We start from the raw sequence: 6000 nt of genomic DNA, 5'->3' as shown, positions 1-6000 counted from the left end.
TAAGCGACATACCAAGAGCTGCTTGAAACGTTTCCCACAATCGCAAGGTAAACCGAGCATCACAGTCAGAGATGATGTCAGAGGCGTACCGTGATTACAAAAGATCTCGTCGGTGTAGATTCGGGCTAGTCGTTCTACCTTGTAGTCTTCCCGTATTGGCAAAAAGTGAGCTGATTTGGTCAAACGATCAACGACAACCCAAATGCTGTCGTGACCTGATGACGTGGGCGGAAGTTTGGTTATGAAATCCATAGCTATACTCTCCCACTTCCATATAGGAATTGGGGGTTGTTCGATGTAACACCCCGAAAACGGGTTTGGTAATCATACTCCGTTAATACTAAAGGACGGGTAAATTGCCGTTAGTAGTAAAAATAACCCGGTAATTATTTGGATTTAAATAAGAAATCCTAATATTAAATACAAACGAATCAAAGTTTTAAGTAAATTGAGTCTCTAAGAGCCCGAGTTAACGGGACTTAAAATAAAAACGGGTTATAACTCCCGTGACCCACCAAGTAACTAGGAATATTAACCTAGTTAGTTGGCGTCTCGACATAATAGAACAAATATGGCTAAAATAACCAAACTATATGATTAACAAAAGTGGAGGGGCCTATGTTGTTAAAATTGAAACTTATATTATTAGTTTTAATTAAAAACAAAACCAAACACCCCCATTTGGATGTCTGGTCGATCAAGAACAGGAGAGGGCGACCTCCCTCATCCTCAAAACCCTAAAATTCACTAAACCCACAAATTGAAGGCTCAATCCAAGTTGAAATCAAAATCTGAACATGGAATCGTGATTACCTCGTCAAAAGGAGTCATAAGGTATGTGAATTTCATGAGAAATCTCTAGTTGAATTTCTGGGTGATCTTAGAAAATTCGAAATTGATGGTTGCATGTTTGTTATATGGATAGAATAGGAACATAGTAGTGTCTAGGAGTAAACCCTAGACAAGTATATGTTGAAATCATGCTTAGCTCAAGTTTTTGTTGATACCAAGAATAGTGTTATGATGTCAAGAACAAGCTTAAACTGAAAGCTGAATTCAAACGATTCTTGATCAGAATTTATAGCCGATTTGTATTGGCTGTAACCTGGACAAAACCTGATAAAATCATGTGTTTCTTGAGTCGAAAATGTAATTCCAGGAAATATCTTTAAAACCTCACTGGAATCGCATTTTTCGACGAAAATTGAGCGTTTTATGAATTTTCCCGTATCAAAGGTTCAGGCTACGTTTTCTGGCAGAATTTGCAGCCCATTACGAATGTCATAACTCAATTTAGGAATTGAGTTATGACCTCAAATTTGTACTGTAGAAAGTGCTAAGTGATTAGAAAAAATCGCCAATTGGAATTTCGTCAATCGGATAAACGAGGAATTTTAAATGAATTTTTCCGTAAGCTACAGTCAGAAGTGACGAATCTGATTGCAGCTTAGTTAATGAATTTTTACGAATTTTTGGTAAAGAGTTAGATCTTGAAATTTCAACACAAGGTCTAACCCTCCGAGTGGTACACCACATAAAAAAATCATAATTTTTGAAGACTTGCAAACAGGTTAAACAGGTCAACAAAAACAGCCTATTTTCTGTGATACAAAACTTGATTGTTGATGTTATAAATTATGCCCACAATGTTCATATGTTGAAACTATGAATGAAACGCGTAATTTCCTAATTGATTCAATTAGGGGTGATACGTGATAATACAGAATCTAATCACAATGTAGATTTTAGTTAATTTCACGTATCATATGATTAGAGGTAGTTAACTAGTAGAAAGTTAAAATTAACCAATGACGAAGTCGAATAATGATTTCGACATAGAAAATACGTAAGGTGGAATAGTCGTATTAGTTAATGACTAATCTAACCACCTTGTGAATGATGATGTTAGTTTGACGCTAAACGAGCTAGGTGGAAGCTTGAGGACGAAGCGGGTCAAACAAATCAATAAGGAAAAGTAAGGCATAGTTTGGATGCAAGGTAAGTAAAGCTTACACCTTTATCGTAGGATATGTATTTATCTATAGATTATAAATACGACCAGGTTATATTCAAATTATGATTTTGACACGAAAAGATACGGGTCGGAACGTATCAAAAGACGAAAAACCATGTTTAATGGTAAAAATGGGTGAAATGGTAATTTGGTCATGGGATGACATAAATAAAAATGAGTTTTTGAATGGCTACTTTCTAAGTAAGCTTAAACAAATAAAAAGGGTAAAATGGTGATCTAGTCAAATATAAGCGCGAAATGTTTGGTCGTTTAGACCAAACGGGTCAAATGGTAATGTTGATACCATTTAACAATTAACGACTAATAAGTGTTTGTGGAGTTTTATGCACACAGGATAAATCGGCCTATGAATTAGCGATGCTATGAATTAGCGATTATTGAGACAAGGTATTAAAACGGGTCAATATGTTGATCCGAACCAGGTACGCATATTGTGGGTTATAGATGAGTATACAGTAGATTGTGCATAACCAAGGGGAAAGATTTAAACTTAAAAAGTTTAAATCTTCGAAATAGGTCAAAAGAATTATGCGCATAGATTGGGTACTAGCTGCGTAATTCATAAAATTTACAAACCCGAATTAAAGAGTTTGAGATAAACATGTTGATGTATGCCTAATGGTTAATTAGAAACAAGCTTGTGGTTTAAAAAACTCGAACAGGTCAAAAGTCTTTAAAAATGAATTTTAAAGCCAAGGGCTCGAAGCCTATTAATTTGTGAATTCAGATGTTAAGTTTGAAAGCTACCGTAAGTTAAGGTAGCCACCGTAACTTACGGTAGCGAATAAATTGTTACGGCAGTTTTCTACTGCCTTACGGCAGACCAGTTTTGCCTATTGGCTACCGTAACTTACGGTGGCTACCGTAAGTTACGGTAGAGCCCAGTCACTTTTGCTGAATTTTGCATATCATAGTTAATCGAATCCGTTTTGAGCATAGTTTTGATTACGGCACGCGACGGGTGTAAAACCTGCAAATCCTTGTTATTTTAATTGTTTGATACATGGGACTTGTATTAACTTGTAAATAAACTATCAAAACTAACTTTTTGTTGGTTTTGATTCTAGGTGAATGTTATATGTTTCCGCATGAATATCAAGCCACAAGCAAGAACCGAACACACCTCTCAATGAAGCTTCCGCATTCGATCTAGTTTTCTTTTAATAAAAGTGGATTATGTAAACACTTTTAACGATGTTTTGGATGTTGTAAACATGTTTAAATACTTATGATGTAAAAGTTTTTGTTAAGTGGCATTTTTCATATAAAATGCTTACTTTAATGTTATGTAAATGTTAAAAATTATTATGGGTGTTACAAGTTGGTAATCAGAGCCCAAGGTTAAAAGAATAAGGTGTTCGGTTTGAGGCTTGATTGCAAATCCGGTAAGTACAAGTATGTTAATGGTTTAGCGTATTAAAGTGTTGTAAACAACACATAGGGTTATCGTGTAATACACGTTACCCTAATTAAAATGATTGATATAGTTGATGAAAATACGCGCGTTGACGCGTATAGTAGAAAAAGCCTTGTATTATAATACGGACGATTATTGAAGTTGATATTATTAACTCTTGTAAATGTTTTAGTTGAAGGACACTCGCATCTAAAGATAGCGGGAGTCTAACAAATTGCGGACTTGACGGGGGAACGGTCCAAAGTACGACAAGTAGAACATACTCACCAATGACCTAAATCACGTATCGATCGCGAACAAGGCTAATGGCAAGAGAAGCCCGTTAGGGCAAGCATTACCAGGTGCACATTTTAAATTTAATTGCACAAATAGTAATATGCAACAAATACGTAGATATTGAAAGTTGGATATGTAGATTAAAAACTTGGAAAAACCCGGATACAAAAATCTATCCGGGATATTGTTTCCAAGAGAAATAAATAGAGTTATTACTTACATGGGGCGTGATCTGAAAGTTATAAAAGGGCCATGTATGTCATGTGTTGATCGCCTACTATGGCCAAGTAGGTAGTGAACACATGATACCATGAACTTATTATGATGGACACACTTACACCCGATGTAGTAAGGACGGGGTGAGTGGGACAAATTAAAAAGTACCCAAATGAATCAGATAAGCAAAATATTTGATAATAATGTAAACGCACAGCCGAGTGACGGAAGCGTATTACATTAGGATAATGAGCCCGAGTGAAGGGACATAGAAACATGTAAAATGATTTAGACATGAATTGGGAGGGAGTGTACTTACACTCGAACCCAGAAAACGTAAACATGTAAAATGATTTAGACATGAATTGGGAGGGAGTGTACTTACACTCGAACCCAGAAAACGTAAACATGTAAAATGATTTAGACATGAATTGGGAGGGAGTGTACTTACACTCGAACCCAGAAAACGTAAACATGTAAAGTGATTTAGACATGTATTGGGAGGGAGTGTACTTACACTCGAACCCGGAAAACGCAAACATGTAAAGTGATTTAGACATGTATTGGGAGGGAGTGTACTTACACTCGAACCCGGAAAACGCAAACATGTAAAGTGATTTAGACAAGTATTGGGAGGGAGTGTACTTACACTCGAACCCGGAAAATACAAATATGTCCCTTTACGGGTCGTTTTGTAAAACTTCAAACTTAAAGACAAAGTCAGAAAAAAAAATGAAGCGAGGTCTTAATGCATACTGGGAGGGTTGCAATAATAACGACTTCGGTAAAACAACCGGTTAATGGGTAAGAATTAAACACATGCGTAAACCAAGAAACGTGAACGCGGGTTAAAAATTCAAAGGACTTGGATTATGAATTATGACCATAAATTTCGTAAAAGAAATTTTGAATAAATATGTTCAACTATTTTAAAGTTGAACGGGTCGAATATAATATTATGCCGGACGACATGAGTAAACGCAAGCAGAATAGTGGTAGCGTTAAAAACAAAAGAATAATGAGCCCGGTAATGGGACATAATCAAATATGAATGTATGTAAACTGGAAAATGGTGAGCATAAAATAAACCGACGCATAAGCGACGTGAGAAGTCATAAAGTCGGAAAATTTGTTCGAAAAGAAACAAATGTAGCTTTAGACTAAGGTCAAGGTCAAAGAAAATACCAAGGCGAAAATAAATGATTTTAAACAAAAACAGGATGCCTTGACACCAAACATGTATTTTAAGAATGACATGAGTAAGGAATGATCTACGGGATCAACCTAACCTTTGGGGTTATAAATAATGGAAAGGTCTACGAGACTAAAACAACCCACGGGTCATGACTAGAAAGAAACAGATTATAAGGACCCCGCCTTAAAGAGGTGAAAGTCTAATAAAATAGCCTATAAGGCAAAGTGATAAAACCTACGGGTTAATTAGACAAAGCGAAGGAATAAATTGAGGATCCCCGCATAAAACAAAGACTGTAAAACAATGAATTTTGGACTGTCGATATCCCGGTATGGATAATTGACAAAAGTTAAAAAGAAGATACTAAAACTAAAACTTCAGTTTTAATAAGAAATAACGTTCTTACAAATATAAATTCTAATAAGAGATACAAGTCTTGACACTAATAGGCGCAAGACGATATATTCGAAAAGAGATCTTTTCGAAAAAAAATGAAAGGTTGATATAAATCAAACATGATGTGACACGATCACGGGCAAGAAAGGCAATATGAAGTAGAATCACATTATAACCAAGCGAGTGGTAAAAAGTAACTGGACTAATAAGTCTAGTTAATGAGACCGGTTAAGGTCAGCAATTCAAATCAAGAAATTCGGTTTGCTCGTAAGCGGTAGATTTGGTATAATTGAACCTAATAAATAAATTTGAAAACAAAAGAATTTGTTGCTAAAAGTGAAAGATTTCACTAAAGACCTTAAACGGGTCAAAGTAACGGATTCATAAAGAATTCGATAGTATACGAAAGCGATGGATATCGCTAAGTTAACTAAACTAGTGGAAATAAAGAGATTACGTTATTTC

The sequence above is a fragment of the Helianthus annuus genome, chromosome 9, assembly GCF_002127325.2.
Source record: "Helianthus annuus cultivar XRQ/B chromosome 9, HanXRQr2.0-SUNRISE, whole genome shotgun sequence".
Classification (NCBI taxonomy): Eukaryota; Viridiplantae; Streptophyta; class Magnoliopsida; order Asterales; family Asteraceae; genus Helianthus; species Helianthus annuus.
This window is presented reverse-complemented; position numbering follows the sequence as displayed.